The sequence below is a fragment of the Pseudophryne corroboree genome, chromosome 7, assembly GCF_028390025.1.
Source record: "Pseudophryne corroboree isolate aPseCor3 chromosome 7, aPseCor3.hap2, whole genome shotgun sequence".
Lineage (NCBI taxonomy): Eukaryota > Metazoa > Chordata > Amphibia > Anura > Myobatrachidae > Pseudophryne > Pseudophryne corroboree.
Genome location: NC_086450.1, coordinates 68,537,636 through 68,559,224, shown reverse-complemented (window position 1 = coordinate 68,559,224; position 21,589 = coordinate 68,537,636). Strand labels below are relative to the sequence as shown.

The 21,589-nt window shown below is 50.0% G+C and overlaps 1 long non-coding RNA gene across 1 annotated transcript in view; it reads right to left on the bottom strand.

Moving 5' to 3' along the window:
• The window catches only part of LOC134943377 (uncharacterized), a 44,499-nt gene extending 24,898 nt beyond the window's left edge, over positions 1–19,601 (bottom strand). Inside the window, exon 1 of the long non-coding RNA XR_010181501.1 lies at positions 19,521–19,601. This is a non-coding gene — a long non-coding RNA (uncharacterized LOC134943377). The remainder of the gene's footprint in view (positions 1–19,520) is intronic.
• Positions 19,602–21,589: the final 1,988 nt, after the last annotated feature.

The window sequence follows — 21,589 nt, the reverse complement described above, 5'->3', positions numbered from 1 at the left end:
TCTTCCCGCTCTTCAGCCGCCTCTCCGTCGTCTGCGCAGCGCTGGCCGGCTTGGCTCCGCCTTCTCCCTCTTCCCGAGTGCCCAGCTCGGGGTGCGGGTTTCGTGGAATGACGCGATTGCGTCGTGATGTCACGACGCAAACGCGTCATTCCGTGAAACCCCGCCCCCCGAACTGGGCACTCGGGAGGAGAGGGGAGGGGGGTTTGAAAGTGCTCATGAAGTGCCGCGGCGGGCGCCCCGTGCGGTTGCACGGCTCGCCCGCCGCAAGAAACGGCACTGGATGCCACAAGCTTGGCACGCCTATCTTTGGTCAGTTTTGCCCATTCCTCTTTGCAGCAACTCTCAAGCTCCATCAGATTGGATGGGAAGCATCCGTGCACAGCCATTTTCAGATCTCTCCAGAGATGTTCAATCGGATTCAAGTCTGGGCTCTGGCTGGGCCACTCAAAGACATTCACAGAGTAGTCCTGAAATCATTTCTTTGACATCTTCGCTGTGTGCTTAGGATCGTTGTCCTGCTAAAAGATGAACCGTCGCCCCAGTCTGAGGTCAAGAGCAGGTTTTCATCCAGGATGTCTCTGTACATTGTTGCATTCATCTTTTCCTCTATCCTGACTAGTCTCCCAGTTCCTGCCGCTGAAAAACATCCCCAAAGCATGATGCTGCCACCACCATGCTTCACTGTAGGGATGGTATTGGCCTGGTGATGAGCGGTGCCTTGTTTCCTCCAAATATGAGACCTGGCATTCACGCCAAAGAGTTCAATCTTTGTCTCATGAGACCAGAGAATGTTGTTTCTCATGGTCTGAAAGTCCTTCAGGTGCATTTTGGCAAATTCCAGTCAGGCTGCCATGTGCTTTTTACTAAGAAGTGGCTTCCGTCTGGCCATTCTACCATACAGGCCTGATTTGTGGATTGCTGCAGAGATGGTTGTCCTTCTAAAAGGTTCTCCTCTCTCCACAGAGGAATGCTGTAGCTCTGACAGAGTGACCATCAGGTTCTTGGTCAGCTCCCTGACTAGGGCCCTTCTCCCCCGATCGCTCAGTTTAGACGGCCGGCCAGCTCTAGGAAGAGTCCTGGTGGTTCCGAACGTCTTCCATTTACGGATGATGGAGGCCACTGTGCTCATTGGGACCTTCAAAGCAGCAGATATTTTTCTGTACCCTTCCCCAGGTTTGTGCCTCAAGACAATCCTGTCTCGGAGGTCTACAGACAATCCCTTTGATTTAGTGCATGTCTGAGCACAAACCAAGCATTGTCAAGTGTGGGACCTTATATTGGGGGTCATTCCGAGTTGATTGCTCGCTGCCGTTTTTCCGATCAGGTAACTACTGCACATGCGTATGCACCGCTATGGGCAGGCGCGTCATACATGTACAAAGTGGATCGTTGCTGAGCGATGGATTTAACGAAAGAATCCATATGCACAGCCGATCGCAAGGAGATTGACAGGATGAAGGCGTTTGTGGGTGGCAATTGACCGTTTTCAGGGAGTGTTTGGAAAAACGCAGGTGTGTCCAGGCGTTTGCAGGGCGGGTGTCTGACGTCAATTCCGGGAACAAAAATACTGAAGTGATCGCAAGGGCTGAGTAAGTCCAGACCTACTCAGAAACTGCAGAAAATGTTTTTTGCTGAGCTCGGCTGCAAAGCCGTTTGCACACTTGCAAAGTGAAAATACACTCCCCCGTGGGCAGTGACTATGCGTCTGCATGGCTGCTAAAAGTAGCTAGCGAGCGATCAACTCGGAATGAGGGCCATAGACAGGTGTGTGCCTTTCCAAATCATGTCCAATCAATTGAATTTACCAGAGGTGGACTCCATTTAAGCTTTAGGAACATCCCAAGGATGATCAGTGGAAACATGATGCACCTGAGCTAATTTTTGAGCTTCATGGCAAAGGCTGTGAATATTTATGTACAGTACATGTGATTTCTTAGTTTTTTATTTTTGATAAATTTGCAAAAATCTGAAAAAAAACTTTTTTCACGTTGTCATTATGGGGTATTGTGTGTAGAATTTTGAGGGAAAAAATGAATTTATTCCAATCTGGAATAAGGCTGTAACATAACAAAAAAATATGGACACAGTGAAGCGCTGTGAATACTTTCTGGAGGCACTGTAAAGGGAAACCCACGTAGATAGAGTTTTGTCCCTCCTGGAATCGGTCATGTATGTTAAGAGGTATGGATTGTGTATATTAAATTTAAACCAATGGTGTATATTACGGTAGATTTAAACTAATAGTTTAATAATGCCTGAGTACTGTTTATAGCTCCACCTATTTGAGAGACATCTATTTTATAAAGGTTTCTTGAAGTGGAATAAAGACAATTTAACAACCTTAAACTACACATAGAAAAATATAGCTCTCTCCCCTCTCCTATCTATCCTCTGATTGGGAAGTTCAGTTGGTACTGTAGTTCATGAAACCTGATACTCCTTTGTGTCTGCCTGCACTGCATACTGTCCTACTCACATTCTGGCTGCCTGGTTCTGCTGCTGCACAAGAGGGAGAGCTAGTGATGTCAGTGTGTGTTCCAGCCGGGGGGGGGGGGGGGGGGGGGCTGACAGAGAGTGGGTCTGAGGTACAGTATGCCCTATTATGGGAGTGTCAGTGAAAGCGGCTGCATTCCCAGACACACAGATGCGGAGACGCTGCATAGGGCAGTTGCACATCCCGATAGTGTGACCGATGGTGGTGTATAAGGACGCACCAATTAGTATTACAGTGTGCACGGATGCTAAAAGTGGGCGACTCAGGCCTTGCACATTCAGCCACACGGAGGTACACAAGGTAAAGGAGTTATTAGCGACATCTGTATAAAGTCGCAGATGGGTGGTCGGCAATAGACGCTACTGCGATTGCTTCTGCGTCTGACGAATCAGGCCCTTAGGGAGGAATGCTCGGTGATGATTTTACCCAACATATAAAATAACCTGCTTGTTTCAAAACACACAAAAAGATTGATTTATGAGGCTACAGAAATGCAGTTTGTATTCATGAAATCAGCCTATTTCACCACTCAGTGGGCCTGATTTGGAGGTAGATGGATCGCTGTTTGGCGACATTTTGCACACAACTCCTGCACTGATGCATATTTAAGGGTTTTTTTTGTATGTCTGTCCTACTCCTAGTGAGACAGTACTCTGTCTTTCCGGGAAATACGGCGTTTCAGGGCAGGCGTAAAACCGCTTGCAGATGCACAAACCCATGCATTAGCCTATGAATTATTGCATTAGCATAAGATAGAAAATCAGGCTTCTGCGGCTGCCCGTACCACAGCCACGTTGCATACTCATTGTGCTCTCTATACCCTCACCACATCTGTATGCCTGCCCATGTGCTCTCTATACCGCCACCACATCTGTATGCCTGCCCATGTGCTCTCTCTACCGCCACCACATCTGTATGCCTGCCCATGTGCTCTCTATACCCCCACCACATCTGTATGCCTGCCCATGTGCTCTCTATACCCTCACCACATCTGTATGCCTGCCCATGTGCTCTCTATACCCCCACCACATCTGTATGCCTGCCCATGTGCTCTCTATACCCTCACCACATCTGTATGCCTGCCCATGTGCTCTCTATACCCCCACCACATCTGTATGCCCACGTGTTCTCTCTGCCTCCACCACATCTGTATGCCTGCCCTTGTGCTCTCTATACCCTCACCACATCTGTATGCCTGCCCATGTGCTCTCTATACCCTCACCACATCTGTATGCCTGCCCATGTGCTCTCTATACCCTCACCACATCTGTATGCCTGCCCATGTGCTCTCTATACCCTCACCACATCTGTATGCCTGCCCATGTGCTCTCTATACCCCCACCACATCTGTATGCCTGCCCATGTGCTCTCTATACCCTCACCACATCTGTATGCCTGCCCATGTGCTCTCTATACCCTCACCACATCTGTATGCCTGCCCTTGTGCTCTCTATACCCTCACCACATCTGTATGCCTGCCCATGTGCTCTCTATACCCCCACCACATCTGTATACCTGCCCTTGTGCTCTCTATACCCTCACCACATCTGTATGCCTGCCCTTGTGCTCTCTATACCCTCACCACATCTGTATGCCTGCCCATGTGCTCTCTATACCCTCACCACATCTGTATGCCTGCCCATGTGCTCTCTATACCCTCACCACATCTGTATGCCTGCCCTTGTGCTCTCTATACCCTCACCACATCTGTATGCCTGCCCATGTGCTCTCTATACCCTCACCACATCTGTATGCCTGCCCATGTGCTCTCTATACCCTCACCACATCTGTATGCCTGCCCATGTGCTCTCTATACCCCCACCACATCTGTATGCCTGCCCATGTGCTCTCTATACCCTCACCACATCTGTATGCCTGCCCATGTGCTCTCTATACCCCCACCACATCTGTATGCCCACGTGTTCTCTCTGCCTCCACCACATCTGTATGCCTGCCCTTGTGCTCTCTATACCCTCACCACATCTGTATGCCTGCCCATGTGCTCTCTATACCCTCACCACATCTGTATGCCTGCCCATGTGCTCTCTATACCCTCACCACATCTGTATGCCTGCCCATGTGCTCTCTATACCCTCACCACATCTGTATGCCTGCCCATGTGCTCTCTATACCCCCACCACATCTGTATGCCTGCCCATGTGCTCTCTATACCCTCACCACATCTGTATGCCTGCCCATGTGCTCTCTATACCCTCACCACATCTGTATGCCTGCCCTTGTGCTCTCTATACCCTCACCACATCTGTATGCCTGCCCATGTGCTCTCTATACCCCCACCACATCTGTATACCTGCCCTTGTGCTCTCTATACCCTCACCACATCTGTATGCCTGCCCTTGTGCTCTCTATACCCTCACCACATCTGTATGCCTGCCCATGTGCTCTCTATACCCTCACCACATCTGTATGCCTGCCCATGTGCTCTCTATACCCTCACCACATCTGTATGCCTGCCCTTGTGCTCTCTATACCCTCACCACATCTGTATGCCTGCCCATGTGCTCTCTATACCCTCACCACATCTGTATGCCTGCCCATGTGCTCTCTATACCCTCACCACATCTGTATGCCTGCCCATGTGCTCTCTATACCCCCACCACATCTGTATGCCTGCCCATGTGCTCTCTATACCCTCACCACATCTGTATGCCTGCCCATGTGCTCTCTATACCCTCACCACATCTGTATGCCTGCCCATGTGCTCTCTATACCCTCACCACATCTGTATGCCCACGTGTTCTCTCTGCCTCCACCAAATCTGTATACCTGCCCATATGCTCTCTCTACCGCCACCACATCTGTATGCCTGCCCATGTGCTCTCTATACCCCCACCACATCTGTATGCCTGCCCATGTGCTCTCTATACCCCCACCACATCTGTATGCCTGCCCATGTGCTCTCTATACCCTCACCACATCTGTATGCCCACGTGTTCTCTCTGCCTCCACCACATCTGTATGCCTGCCCTTGTGCTCTCTATACCCTCACCACATCTGTATGCCTGCCCATGTGCTCTCTATACCCTCACCACATCTGTATGCCTGCCCATGTGCTCTCTATACCCTCACCACATCTGTATGCCTGCCCATGTGCTCTCTATACCCTCACCACATCTGTATGCCTGCCCATGTGCTCTCTATACCCCCACCACATCTGTATGCCTGCCCATGTGCTCTCTATACCCTCACCACATCTGTATGCCTGCCCATGTGCTCTCTATACCCTCACCACATCTGTATGCCTGCCCTTGTGCTCTCTATACCCTCACCACATCTGTATGCCTGCCCATGTGCTCTCTATACCCCCACCACATCTGTATACCTGCCCTTGTGCTCTCTATACCCTCACCACATCTGTATGCCTGCCCTTGTGCTCTCTATACCCTCACCACATCTGTATGCCTGCCCATGTGCTCTCTATACCCTCACCACATCTGTATGCCTGCCCATGTGCTCTCTATACCCTCACCACATCTGTATGCCTGCCCTTGTGCTCTCTATACCCTCACCACATCTGTATGCCTGCCCATGTGCTCTCTATACCCTCACCACATCTGTATGCCTGCCCATGTGCTCTCTATACCCTCACCACATCTGTATGCCTGCCCATGTGCTCTCTATACCCCCACCACATCTGTATGCCTGCCCATGTGCTCTCTATACCCTCACCACATCTGTATGCCTGCCCATGTGCTCTCTATACCCTCACCACATCTGTATGCCTGCCCATGTGCTCTCTATACCCTCACCACATCTGTATGCCCACGTGTTCTCTCTGCCTCCACCAAATCTGTATACCTGCCCATATGCTCTCTCTACCGCCACCACATCTGTATGCCTGCCCATGTGCTCTCTATACCCCCACCACATCTGTATGCCTGCCCATGTGCTCTCTATACCCCCACCACATCTGTATGCCTGCCCATGTGCTCTCTATACCCTCACCACATCTGTATGCCCACGTGTTCTCTCTGCCTCCACCAAATCTGTATGCCTGCCCATGTGCTCTCTCTACCGCCACCACATCTGTATGCCTGCCCATGTGCTCTCTATACCCCCACCACATCTGTATGCCTGCCCATGTGCTCTCTATACCCCCACCACATCTGTATGCCTGCCCATGTGCTCTCTATACCCTCACCACATCTGTATGCCCACGTGTTCTCTCTGCCTCCACCAAATCTGTATACCTGCCCATATGCTCTCTATACCCTCACCACATCTGTATCCCAGCCCATGTGCTCTCTATACCCCCACCACATCTGTATGCCTGCCCATGTGCTCTCTATACCCCCACCACATCTGTATGCCTGCCCATGTGCTCTCTATACCGCCACCACATCTGTATGCCTGCCCATGTGCTCTCTATACCCCCACCACATCTGTATCCCAGCCCATGTGCTCTCTATACCCCCACCACATCTGTATGCCTGCCCATGTGCTCTCTATACCCCCACCACATCTGTATGCCTGCCCATGTGCTCTCTATACCCCCACCACATCTGTATGCCTGCCCATGTGCTCTCTATACCCCCACCACATCTGTATGCCTGCCCATGTGCTCTCTCTACCGCCACCACATCTTTATGCCTGCCCATGTGCTCTCTATACCCCCACCACATCTGTATGCCTGCCCATGTGCTCTCTATACCGCCACCACATCTGTATGCCTGCCCATATGCTCTCTATACCCCCACCACATCTGTATGCCTGCCCATGTGCTCTCTATACCCCCACCACATCTGTATGCCTGCCCATGTGCTCTCTATACCGCCACCACATCTGTATGCCTGCCCATGTGCTCTCTATACCGCCACCACATCTGTATGCCTGCCCATGTGCTCTCTATACCCCCACCACATCTGTATCCCAGCCCATGTGCTCTCTATACCCCCACCACATCTGTATGCCTGCCCATATGCTCTCTATACCCTCACCACATCTGTATCCCAGCCCATGTGCTCTCTATACCCCCACCACATCTGTATGCCTGCCCATGTGCTCTCTATACCCCCACCACATCTGTATGCCTGCCCATGTGCTCTCTATACCCCCACCACATCTGTATGCCTGCCCATGTGCTCTCTATACCCCCACCACATCTGTATGCCTGCCCATGTGCTCTCTATACCCCCACCACATCTGTATCCCAGCCCATGTGCTCTCTATACCCCCACCACATCTGTATGCCTGCCCATGTGCTCTCTATACCCCCACCACATCTGTATGCCTGCCCATGTGCTCTCTATACCCCCACCACATCTGTATGCCTGCCCATGTGCTCTCTATACCCCCACCACATCTGTATGCCTGCCCATGTGCTCTCTCTACACCCACCACATCTTTATGCCCACCCATGTGCTCTCTATACCCCCACTACATCTGTATGTCCATCCATGTGCTCTCTATACCCCCCACCACATCTGTAAACCTGCCCATATGCTCTCTATACCCCCACCACATCTGTATGCCTGCCCATGTGCTCTTTATACCCCCACCACATCTGTATGCCTGCCCATGTGCTCTCTATACCCCCACCACATCTGTATACCCACCCATGTGCTCTCTATACCCCCACCACATCTGTATGCCTGCCCATGTGCTCTCTATACCCCCACCACATCTGTATGCCTGCCCATGTGCTCTCTATACCCCCACCACATCTGTATGCCTACCCATGTGCTCTCTCTACCGCCACCATTTCTGTATGCCCCCGTGTTCTCTCTGCCTCCACCACATCTGTATACCTGCCCATATGCTCTCTATACCCTCACCACATCTGTATCCCAGCCCATGTGCTCTCTATACACCCACCACATCTGTATGCCTGCCCATGTGCTCTCTATACCCCCACCACATCTGTATGCCTGCCCATGTGCTCTCTATACCCCCACCACATCTGTATGCCTGCCCATGTGCTCTCTATACCCCCACCACATCTGTATGCCTGCCCATGTGTCTCTATACCCCCACCACATCTGTATACCCACCCATGTGCTCTCTTTACCCCCACTACATCTGTATGTCCATCCATGTGCTTTCTATACCCCCACCACATCTGTATACCTGCCCATGTGCTCTCTATACCCCCACCACATCTGTATGCCTACCCATGTGCTCTCTCTACCGCCACCATTTCTGTATGCCCCCGTGTTCTCTCTGCCTCCACCACATCTGTATACCTGCCCATATGCTCTCTATACCCTCACCACATCTGTATCCCAGCCCATGTGCTCTCTATACACCCACCACATCTGTATGCCTGCCCATGTGCTCTCTATACCCCCACCACATCTGTATGCCTGCCCATGTGCTCTCTATACCCCCACCACATCTGTATGCCTGCCCATGTGCTCTCTATACCCCCACCACATCTGTATGCCTGCCCATGTGTCTCTATACCCCCACCACATCTGTATACCCACCCATGTGCTCTCTATACCCCCACTACATCTGTATATCCATCCATGTGCTTTCTATACCCCCACCACATCTGTATACCTGCCCATGTGCTCTCTATACCCCCACTACATCTGTATGTCCATCCATGTGCTCTCTATACCCCCACCACATCTGTATGCCTGCCCATGTGCTCTCTCTACACCCACCACATCTTTATGCCCACCCATGTGCTCTCTATACCCCCACTACATCTGTATGTCCATCCATGTGCTCTCTATACCCCCACCACATCTGTATACCTGCCCATATGCTCTCTATACCCCCACCACATCTGTATGCCTGCCCATGTGCTCTCTATACCCCCACCACATCTGTATGCCTGCCCATGTGCTCTCTATACCCCCACCACATCTGTATGCCTGCCCATGTGCTCTCTATACCCCCACCACATCTGTATGCCTGCCCATGTGCTCTCTCTACACCCACCACATCTTTATGCCCACCCATGTGCTCTCTATACCCCCACTACATCTGTATGTCCATCCATGTGCTCTCTATACCCCCACCACATCTGTATACCTGCCCATATGCTCTCTATACCCCCACCACATCTGTATGCCTGCCCATGTGCTCTCTATACCCCCACCACATCTGTATGCCTGCCCATGTGCTCTCTTTACCCCCACCACATATGTATGCCTGCCCATGTGCTCTCTATACCCCCACCACATCTGTATGCCTGCCCATGTGCTCTCTATACCCCCACCACATCTGTATACCCACCCATGTGCTCTCTATACCCCCACTACATCTGTATGTCCATCCATGTGCTTTCTATACCCCCACCACATCTGTATACCTGCCCATGTGCTCTCTATACCCCCACTACATCTGTATGTCCATCCATGTGCTCTCTATACCCCCACCACATCTGTATGCCTGCCCATGTGCTCTCTCTACACCCACCACATCTTTATGCCCACTCATGTGCTCTCTATACCCCCACCACATCTGTATGTCCATCCATGTGCTCTCTATACCCCCACCACATCTGTATACCTGCCCATATGCTCTCTATACCCCCACCACATCTGTATGCCTGCCCATGTGCTCTCTATACCCCCACCACATCTGTATGCCTGCCCATGTGCTCTCTATACCCCCACCACATCTGTATGCCTGCCCATGTGCTCTCTATACCCCCACCACATCTGTATGCCTGCCCATGTGCTCTCTCTACACCCACCACATCTTTATGCCCACCCATGTGCTCTCTATACCCCCACTACATCTGTATGTCCATCCATGTGCTCTCTATACCCCCACCACATCTGTATGCCTGCCCATGTGAGCTCCCTACCCCCACCAAATCTGTATGCTCACCCATGTGCTCTTTCCACTCCCACCACATCTGTATACCCACCACATCTATGTGTCCACCCACGTGCTCTCTCTAACCCCACCACATCTCTATGCCCGGGATCAGTACGAGATCCCGCCGGATGAAATCCCGGTGGTCAGAATACCGACACCGGGATCCCGAGCAGCACAATCCCGACAGGGGGGCGAGCGTAACGCAGCCCCTTGTGGGCACGGTGCCTCGCTACACTTGGCACACTAATTTATTCTCCCACTATGGGTGTCGTGGACACCCACAGAGGGAGAATATGTCGGGATTGTGCCGGTCGGGATCCCGTTGTCGGGATTCCGACCACCGGGATTTCATCCGGCGGGATCTTGACCGCATCCCCTATGCCCACCCATGTGCTCTCTCTATCCCCACCACATCTGTATGCCCACCCATGTGCTCTTTCTAACCCCACCACATCTGTATACCCACACATGTGCTCTCACTGCCACCACATCTGTATGCCCACCCATGTGCTCTCACTGCCACCACATCTGTATGTCCACCCATGTGCTCTCTCTACCACTGCCCCATCTGTATGCCCACCCAAGTTGTCTCTCTACCACATCTGTATGCCCATCCATGTTCTCTCTCTACCCTCACCACATCTGTATACCCACCCATGTACTCTCTCTAACCCCACCACATCTGTATACCCACCCATGTACTCTCTCTAACCCCACCACATCTGTATACCCACCCATGTACTCTCTCTAACCCCACCACATCTGTATACCCACCCATGTACTCTCTCTAACCCCACCACATCTGTATACCCACCCATGTGCTCTCTCTAACCCCACCACATCTGTATGCCCACTCATGTGCTCTCTCTACCACCACATCTGTATGCCCACCCATGTGCTCTCACTGCCACATGTGTATGCCCACCCATGTGCTCTCTCTACCACTGCCCCATCTGTATGCCCACCCATGTGCTCTCTACCCTCACCACATCTGTATACCCACCCATGTGCTCTCTCTAACCCCACCACATCTGTGTGCCTACTCATGTGCTCTCTCTACCACATCTGTATGCCCACTCATGTGCTCTCTCTACCACTACCACATCTGTATGCCCACACATGTGCTCTCTACCACATCTGTATGTCCACACATGTGCTCTCTACCACTGCCCCATCTGTAGGCCCACCCAAGTGGTCTCTCTACCACATCTGTATGCCCATCCATGTGCTCTCTCTACAACTACCACATCTGTATGCCCACCCATGTGCTCTCTACCACATCTGTATGTCCACACATGTGCTCTCTACCACTGCCCCATCTGTAGGCCCACCCAAGTGGTCTCTCTACCACATCTGTATATCTGTATGCCCATCCATGTGCTCTCTATCCTCACCACATCTGTATAACCACCCATGTACTCTCTCTAACCCTACCACATCTGTATGCCCACTCATGTGCTCTCTCTACCACTACCACATCTGTATGCCCACACATGTGCTCACTCTACCACTACCACATCTGTATGCCTGCCCATGTGCTCTCTCTACCACTACCACATCTGTATGCCCACCCATATGCTCTCACTACCCCCACATCTGTATGCCCACACGTGCTCTCACTGTCACCACATCTGTATGCCTGCCCATGTGCTCTCTCTACCCTCACCACATCTGTATACCCACCCATGTGCTTTCTATATCCCCACCACATCTGTATGCCTGCCCGTGTGCTCTTTATACCCCCACCACATCTGTGTGCCTGCCCATGTGCTCTCTCTACCACTACCACATCTGTATGCCCACCCATATGCTCTCACTACCCCCACATCTGTATGCCCACCCATGTGCTCTCACTGCCACCACATCTGTATGCCCACCCATGTGCTCTCTCTACCACTGCCCCATCTGTATGCCCACCCAAGTGGTCTCTCTACCACTACCACATCTGTATGCCCATCCATGTGCTCTCTCTACAACTACCACATCTGTATGCCCACTCATGTGCTCTCTACACTGCCCCATCTGTAGGCCCACCCAAGTGGTCTCTCTACCACATCAATATGCCCATCCATGTGCTCTCTCTATCCTCACCACATCTGTATAACCACCCATGTACTCTCTCTAACCCCACCACATCTGTATGCCTACTCATGTGCTCTCTCTACCACTCCCACATCTGTATGCCCACACATGTGCTCACTCTACCACTACCACATCTGTATGCCCACACATGTGCTCTCTCTACCACCACATCTGTATGCCCACACATGTGCTCTCACTGTCACCACATCTGTATGCCTGCCCATGTGCTCTCTCTACCCTCACCACATCTGTATACCCACCCATGTGCTCTCTCTACCCCCACCACATCTGTATGCCTACTCATGTGCTCTCTCTACCACATCTGTATGCCCACCCATGTGCTCTCTCTACCACTGCCCCATCTGTATGCCCACCCAAGTGGTCTCTCTACCACTACCACATCTGTATACCCACCCATGTACTCTCTCTAACCCCAGCACATCTGTATGCCCACTCATGTGCTCTCTCTACCACATCTGTATGCCCACTCATGTGCTCTCTCTACCACCACCACATCTGTATGCCCCCCAATGTGCTCTCTCTACAACTACCACATCTGTATACCCACCCATGTGCTCTCTCTAACCCCACCACATCTGTATACCCACCCATGTGCTCTCACTGTCACCACATCTGTATGTCCACCCATGTGCTCTCTCTACTACCACCACATCTGTATGCCCACCCATGTGCTCTCACTACCACCACCACATCTGTATGCCCACTCATGTGCTCTCTCTACCACATCTGTATGCCCACTCATGTGCTCTCTCTACCACCACCACATCTGTATGCCCCCCCAATGTGCTCTCTCTACAACTACCACATCTGTATACCCACCCATGTGCTCTCTCTAACCCCACCACATCTGTATACCCACCCATGTGCTCTCACTGTCACCACATCTGTATGTCCACCCATGTGCTCTCTCTACTACCACCACATCTGTATGCCCACCCATGTGCTCTCGCTACCCCCACCACATCTGTATGCCCACCCATGTGCTCTCACTGCCACCACATCTGTATGTCCACCCATGTGCTCTCTCTACTACCACCACATCTGTATGCCCACCCACGTGCTCTCACTACCCCCACCACATCTGTATGCCCACCCATGTGCTCTCACTACCCTCACCACATCTGTATGCCCACACGTGCTCTCTCTACCACTGCCACATCTGTATGCCCACCCACGTGCTCTCTCTACCCTCACCACATCTGTTTATCCACCCATGTGCTCTCTCTAACCCCACCACATCTGTATGCCCACCCATGTGCTCTCTCTACCACCACATCTGTATGCCCCCACATGTGCTCTCACTGTCACCACATCTGTATGCCCACCCATGTGCTCTCTCTACCACTACCACATCTGTATGTCCACACATGTGCTCTCTCTACCACCACAGCTGTATGCCCACACATGTGCTCTCTCTACCACCACATCTGTATGCCCACACATGTGCTCTCACTGTCACCACATCTGTATGCCTGCCCATGTGCTCTCTCTACCCTCACCACATCTGTATACCCACCCATGTGCTCCCTATACCCCCACCACATCTGTATGCCCACCCATGTGCTCTCACTGCCACCACATCTGTATGCCCACCCATGTGCTCTCTCTACCACTGCCCCATCTGTATGCCCACACATGTGCTCTCTATATCCTCACCACATCTGTATGCCCACACATGTACTCTCTCTAACCCCACCACATCTGTATGCCCACTCATGTGCTCTCTCTACCACATCTGTATGCCCACTCATGTGCTCTCTCTACCACCACCACATCTGTATGCCCCCCATGTGCTCTCTCTACAACTACCACATCTGTATACCCACCCATGTGCTCTCTACCACATCTGTATGCCCACACATGTGCTACAGTATGTAATTCTCCCTAATCTATCTGTACATTTATGCACTCTCCACACGTATGTCTTGTGTTCTGCTCCCCGGTGGCTAACGTACCTTCTTGTGTTTCCTTCCCCCTGCACACAGCTCAGGAGCAGAAGCAGGTCACTGACAGGCAATGCTATAACCGCATTATGTTATGTCCACAACGTTGACAGGAATGGGTGTCACCTGTGGGCACCGCAGACACCAGTCGGGAGAACCAGGGGCCTATTCATGAAGCCACACATTAATGCCAGAGTGGCAGTGGTGGGCGGCCATGGTGGGGAGCGCATGGTGGCCACTCAGTCGCATCACCCTAGTCACAGCCTCCAGCTTATCATTAAAAAATGGGCATACTTTTGCAAAGGTAAACAAACTAAATAACAAAACATTATTTGCTTTGCAGGGAAGTACAGATGGAGCCACGCGCATCTTGGCCTCTCTGCTGCGCCTAGGTGCACCAAGGTTTATTAGCATAAGCCTTTCATCTAGTGTTCTCAGCTGCAATACAATACAGAGAGAACAATACATCAGGGGATTAGGTCATTACAGCAGGGGATTAAGGGGGTCATTCCGACCCGATTGCTCGCTGCAGTTTGTCGCAGCGCAGCGATCGGGTCAGAACTGCGCATGGCAGACGTCGGTGCCTAGCGATCACCTCTGAGGCAGAGACGGTCGCTGGGCTGGAGGGGGCTGGACGGCGGCGTTAAGCTGCCCTTTAGGGGGCGCGGTCCGGCCAATGCAGGCGTGGCCGGACCGTTGGGGGGGGGGGGCGGCCGCGGCGGCTGCGTAACATCTCACGCAGCCGCTGAGGCCAGCGGCAGCGACTAACAACTCCCAGACAGCCGCAGGAGCTGCGCTGGCCGGGAGTTACTCCAGAAATACAAAAGCATCGCCGCTGTGCGATGCTTTTGTATTTGTGCGGGGGGGGGGGCGGCACTGACATGTGGGGCGGACTAGCCCTGTGCTGGGCGTCCCCCCGCATGTCAGGGAAAATGGTCGTAGCTGTGCTAAGTTTAGCACAGCTACGATCAACTCGGACTGACCCCCCAAGTCCGACTGCCCTGGCTCAGTAAATCCTATTAAAGACCAAGATAAAGATGGCTCCATCTGTATATTGCAGCGCCATAAACCCATAAAAAGAAACACCAGAAATTCTTATCACACCTCTGTGTTTGGGCTTCTATAGGGCAGACTGGATGTTGTCAAGTAAAATATTTAAGCTGTCACCACCAGCTGTAGTAAAGTAATGTATAGGATGATAAAACACAATGTACACACTCTTTACACCAACACATCACTGTTAAACATTTCACTGTGTACTTGTATATCTTTGTAATGCATTTTATGGTGTGTCATATGATGGGCCTGCCTAGATACTGTACACTGTTATTGTACTTACACTGTACGGTTACCATGCATTAGCATTGCAGGCTGAACATCACTTCTTGCATTCAAATAAAGTTCACCAACGTTCGGGGTGACGGATCAGTTTCCTGAATTTTGCCTCAGCTGTCATTTGACCTATTCAATTACAGGCTAGAAATACAGTATGTGAACATTTCTGCTCATAGCTAAAGCCTTAATAAATGCCACACCAAGGGTAATATGTAATAGCCTGCGAGGTGCAGGCTGTTCAGGAAGTTCTGTGAGGTTTTGCCTTGTAAATGATTGCTCCTTTTAAAAATATGGGCAGACTCATAGAAATTCCCGAGCAGCCTGTACCTCACAGGCTATTACATATTGGGGGTCATTCCGAGTTGATTGCTCGCTAGCTACTGTAACCCCTCTCTCACCACCCAGGGGTACTTAATACATATGTGCCTCCACCCAAGCTATATTCTATTTGGCTTGCTTGGGTAAGCCTGATGGGTAGGCAATCTGTGTCCTATGTGTAGGCATGTGAGATTACAGTTGTACTATTTTAAACAATACCATGACATTTACACCTGAAATTGTTGCTGTATAAGAATACCTGTATTCTTTATCTGCTTTCACAAAGAATATTACACTAGAATGTTATGCAACAGACAAATACATAGGTTTTAATGTAAGCACATAGGTATAATAACATTGCCAACATTAACATTTATCTAATAGTTGCACCGTATGTAGTTGTAGAACACATAGATATGCCCTATTAAATACAAATAACAAAACAAAACAAAAATCATAACTATAAACCCGGGTTCAAATTTGTCTCACTGTGTACTGCAGTAATGTCGGTACACTTACGTTGGGGCCCTTTAAGGAGGATCTTAAGTTTCGTTAACTGTGAGATATCTTTAACTATTTCACTAGTTCCACTGTGAAGGATTAGTCAGCACTATGGTGCTATAGTGCTGACTAATAGTTGTTCGCTCGGTAATTTTCTTCGCATCGCAGCGATTTTCCGCTAACTGCGCATGCGCAATGTTCGCACTGCGACTGCGCCAATTTGCTATGCAGTTAGGTATTTTACTCACGGCATTACGAGGTATTTTCTTCGTTCTGGTGATCGTAATGTGATTGACAGGAAGTGGGTGTTTCTGGGCGGAAACAGGCCGTTTTATGGGAGTGTTTGAAAAAACGCTACAGTTTCTGGGAAAAACGCGGGAGTGGCTGGAACAACGGAGGAGTGTCTGGGCGAACGCTGGGTGTGTTTGTGACGTCAAACCAGGAACGACAAGCACTGAACTGATCGCACTGGAAGAGTAAGTCTCGAGCTACTCAGAAACTGCACAGAGAAGTCTTTTCGCAATATTGCGAATCTTTCGTTCGCAATTTTGATAAGCTAAGATTCACTCCCAGTAGGCGGCGGCTTAGCGTGTGCAAAGCTGCTAAAAGCAGCTTGCGAGCGAACAACTCGGAATGAGGGCCAATATGTGCTGTACTGTATGTTGTCGCTTCTCCTTGTAAGCCTAAACTGAGTTTGAAGTTATATTTCTCTGTTTAACAAACTCTTTAGTTGAATGTAGAAATGTTTTTGATTCACGCAGAAAATTACAATTCACCTACTCAATATAGCTGCGTTTAATCTCCTTCAGGAAAGAGTTCAGTCCTTTTATATTTCATGCACTCCTCCGTAAAACTCAACTGTAGCCATCAAATAAAAATGTCCTTTCCAGTTTTTAACTTTGCTTTATATATTAGTAGCTACATTTGTTTAAAATCCAAAAAGGCAGCATATTACTCTTCATCTGCCTCCATTAGATCTTAGTTACGAGCCTCTCATTTACTATATGGAGTCACACATGCAGCCACTCTACGGTCCTGCCACTCTTCTACTAACTTGTGTGTAGTTCTGTTAGCTACAGTAGTTCTGCAACTGTTATGGAGTTGGCGCAATAGGTAGCAATGTCACAGATGGTGCTGCTTATTATGTGAGCTGAGTAATGTAGCTACCTCTACAATGTTTATGAACCTCCGTAGATGAGATCAATTATATTTTATGCAGCTATACTGTACTTTATCTTCTTGGATTAACTGTCACTTAGCTGCTATAATAGCTACAAAGTATTAGTCTAAGATATTTACTCCTTTGAAGTTACAAGTGCGTGCAATATTAGCTGCAGTGCAGGGGCTGTCACTTTGCCTCGGTGTAGCTGGGGTGAGTATAGTATTACACTTACAAATGCCTCACTGCTGCTCAGTCTCCGCCTCCTGCGCACACTCCCCCAACTTCTCCCTTACACTTACAGCCACACAGAATGGAGCCTCTGCTGCTGCGGCTTCTGTGTTATGACTGTCAGAGTCTGTGTCTGTAGTAGGTAGAGCTGCCATAACTCGGGGTACAGGAAGGAACCCTCTCCGCCTCCCTGTCACAGACGCGCCCTTCTAATACCGCTGGTTGATTTGACTAGCACTGATGCCGGGTTCTGTGAACAGTGCTGAGCCTCAATGCCGTTGACGCCACCTTTACAGCCAGGAAGCTCTGCTCTGGCTTCACACACTAAGCCCCCTCCAGCCGCCGCAATGTATACCACTCACCTCTAATGTGGGCGACGGCCGGAGCAGCAATGAGGTGTGTGCTCCCACCAGAGGATCTGCAGTCTCATTGTCAGCTACACTGACAGCACCTATCCACCCCTCTCTAGTAGTCACATGACCCACTCTGAGGTGATGCCCCGCCCACTGGCAATCACCCCACTAGGTGATTGACAGGGGTGTAGTACTGCTGACCGGCAGTCTCCTGACCGCCGGTCAGCTTTCCGACGCCGGGATACCGGCAGCATACCGACGCCGGGATCCCGGTGGGGAGGGGTGAGTGCAGCAAGCCCCTTGCGGGCTCGCTGCGCTCGCCACGCTGTGGGCTCGGTGGCGACCTGCGGTCGCCACGGGTTCTATTCCCACTCTATGGGTGTCGTGGACACCCACGAGTGGAAATAGTCCCTGTTGGTCGGCATGCCGACCATCGGGATAGTGACCCATCGGGCTGGTGGAGGAGGTCATGTGACTGTCGGTCAGCTGACCGGCGGTCACATGAATACCACCCGATTGACAGTTAGGAGCACAAGGACATTAACCGTTTAGATGAACTGTGAAACCATAAAATAAGCTTAAATTGTATTTACCACTACATTTACATCAATGTACATACAATTACATATATGTGAACTATATTATTTACCTCAGAAAATGCATATACAAACATTAGTTAACTTCAATATGCTTATACTTAATTTTTATTAAAATATTTGAACTACCTTAGTTTAATTGTGTTATATAAACCCTTAATCAGGGTTACACTACTTTTTGCAGCGCTGCGATCAGATAGTCGCCAACTATAGGGGAGTGTATTTTCACTTTGCAAGTGTGCGAACGCTTTTGCAGCCGAGTTGTCCAAAAAAGTTTTGTGCAGTTTCTGAGTAGGTTTGAACTTACTCAGCCGCTGTGATCACTTCGGCCTGTCCGGGCCCGGAATTGACGTCAGACACCCACCCTGCAAACGCTTGGACATGCCTGCGTTTTTCTAAACACTCCCAGAAAACAGTCAGTTGCCACCCACAAACGCCCTCTTCCTGTCAATCTCCTTGCGATCGGCTGTGCGAACGGATTCTTCGTTAAATCCATCGCTAAGCAATGATCCGCTATGTACCCGTACGACGCGCCTGCGCACTGCGGTGCATACGCATGCGCAGTTTTGCCAAGTTTTGACCTGATCGCACCGCAGCGAAAAAACCTAGCGTGCGATCAGGTCGGAATGACCCCCATTGCCCCATACGTTTTCACAGCCCTCAATAGATAGAATCATTTGCACATCATACCTGTACTTATCACTTTTGTACTGCTGGCTTGTCAAATAAAATCAGAATGCAGACGGCTTTGGAGCAGCCACTAGCAGATTTGAGATATTTAAGGCTAGTCAGGTGTACCAAGGGTGTGGGTGTGTGCGTAAGGGTGGAGATGCGGGGAGGTGTCACGTCGCTTGCAGATCGGAACAGGCTTCTAAGTAGCCATATGTTCTCAACTCAACTGCGTTTTTGTCTCCACTCCCCCGTGACCTCCCCCAATCGGTCCCTGACTGTCAATCACTTTGCAAACAAATCCTCTCTGCGACTGCCGTTGCAAGGCCATCTTGGAACATGCACTGTGCGTCTATGTGGTAGATGTACTAATTCTTGGAGAGAGATAAAGTGGATGGAGATGAAGTACCAGCCGATCAGCTCCTAACTGCCATGTTACAGGCTGTGCTTGAAAAATAACAGTTAGGAGCTGGTTGGCAGGTACTTTATCTCTGTCCACCTTATCTCTCTCCAAGGTTTAATACATAGGGGCTAATTCAGACCTGATCGCTGTTGTGCGTGTTCGCACAGCAGCGATCTGGTCTGAAGTGCGCACGCGCCGCCGCCGCAGTGCGCCGGCGCATGGCAGACAGCCGACGGCTGTCTTAGCCCTGCGATCGCCTCTGCCTGATTGACAGGCAGAGTCGGTCGCTGGGCGGGAGGGGGCGGGCCGGCGGTATTTGGCTGCCATTTAGGGGGCGCAGTCCGGGCAACGCAGGCGTGCCCGGACCATTGGGGGGGGCGGCTGCATGATGTCACACGCAGCCGCTGCAACCCGGGCAGCGTTGAGTAGCACCCTGCCAGCGCGCAGGAGCGGCGCTGGCTGGGAGCTATTCCTACAACACAAAAGCATCGCCGCTGTGCGACGCTTTTGTACTTGTACGACGGGGTAGGGCCTGACATGTGGGGCGGACTAGCCCTGTGCTGGGCGTCATCCCGCATGTCAGGGAAGCTGATCGTAGATGTTCTAAATTTAGCACATCTTCGATCAGGTCTGAATCACCCCCATAGACATGCACAGTCGGCCGATAATTGCTCATCATCAGGCCCAGAGTTCTTATCAAGTTGTAACAGCTTGAAAATTTTATAAAATCGATTCCTTAGTATTTTTAACTGCAGTGAAAAATCCTCCTAATAAAAGATGACTCACTTAGGGCGGGATGTACTAAAGAGAAAATGCAGCCAAACATCCGAAAACTGCAGTTTTGGGAATTTGCTCACATTTTCCATATGTACCAGCTCTTTAGATGGTGTTGCCCAATAGAAGCCTATGGGCTTCTCTTCAAGTTTCCCCCTGAGGGGGATCCAATTGGATCCCTCCCAGCACCCCCTGTGGCGCGTGTGTCACACTGCACATGTGCAAAAGGACTACCAGGTACTAAACCTGGAGGTCCTTCTATCTCAAAATACAGCTCTTATCAGGAGAGCTGTCCTTTGTGCATTTCTAAGTACATACCTGCGTTATTAACGCTGGTATGTACCTGAAAAAAGACAGGATGTACCGCATCACGGATGCGATGCTTAGTACATCCCACCCTTATACATCAAACAAAAGAATAATTGTAAAATGAGGCAATAAAATATAAGATTTTAAATGTACATACAGCAGGGTTACCAGTTTTTACTGACACGCTTTTTGTACACAAAAGAAAATGATCAGAAATATAATTATGAACAATTTAGAGGATGGTAGATGGTTTTCATGCTTATATAATCAGTGCATCAATAGTATCAGATTAATCATATGAATGTTTTTTTTGTAATATAAAATATTTGTTACGTTTGTCATATGGTCCAAAAATTGTGCTTTGCTTTAAATGTGATTTAACTTGCAATATATATATATATATATATTATTTTTTATTTTATTTTTTATTTTTTTATTTTTTTTTGTAATTTGTTTTTATTAAGTATTTTCAGTTTCATAAAATACTAGAAAAGCAAGCAACATCTCAGTATGTTTCAAAACAGGACATTGTAGAATTAGCTTAATATCCAGCAGAACAATTACATGGTCACCTGTTTATAAATAGCGTAAGCTCTGTTACACA